Genomic DNA, 754 nt, shown 5'->3' with positions numbered 1-754 from the left:
ACCATGAAGAACGAGGGATTGAGTTTTCTACTGCAGAAACAATTGCTGTAGTAACTTGCTCAACCATCACTTAAATGTAACTGTGTGGGGGAAATTAAACGGTGACAGCAGAGGTGAAAGATTCCCATTCCGCCTTGTTTAAAGCCAATCTGGGCAGCCGTCCATGAGCATGATACTGGGGCAGTGACAGAAAGATGGGGAAGTGGTCACAACCACACAGGTCGTCACGTGTTCTCCAGTGGGTTGATGGGAGAAGTCTTGGGGTTTGAAGTGACAAATCGATGGCTGAGTAACTACCACGAGCCACACTGAAATGTGTAGCAGTCCCAGTATTTAAGAGGCGGAGGTCGAACTGAGACAAAGATTCGACATCTCTGTCTTGGCCAATAAGCACAATGACAACCCACAAGGGGTTATGGTTGATTAACTCCCTAAACCTTTCCCACTTTTCGGAGATTTTACCAATCAGTGCAGCTAATACATCTAGGGGTTCGACACCATCTGGAGGAAGGTATATATTGCACAGTAAGATCCTCCATCGTCCCTATTCTGATAGCCACAGCTTCAAGGGGGATTTGAAGGGGCACAGGTTCACTACAGACAGTTTAGGACATAAACGAAAACTCCACCTGACACCCTATTGTAGCCGCTACAGTTACTGTAATATCTGTTTAGCCATGGAGGGCAGAGGGTCCGCATTGTCAAAAACCAGCTTTCCTGGAGGGCAATACAGATAGCAGGTGTAAAGCCCAAC

This window comes from Schistocerca gregaria, unplaced genomic scaffold (genome assembly GCF_023897955.1).
Source record: "Schistocerca gregaria isolate iqSchGreg1 unplaced genomic scaffold, iqSchGreg1.2 ptg000696l, whole genome shotgun sequence".
Lineage (NCBI taxonomy): Eukaryota > Metazoa > Arthropoda > Insecta > Orthoptera > Acrididae > Schistocerca > Schistocerca gregaria.
Note: the sequence above shows the minus strand (reverse complement) of the source record.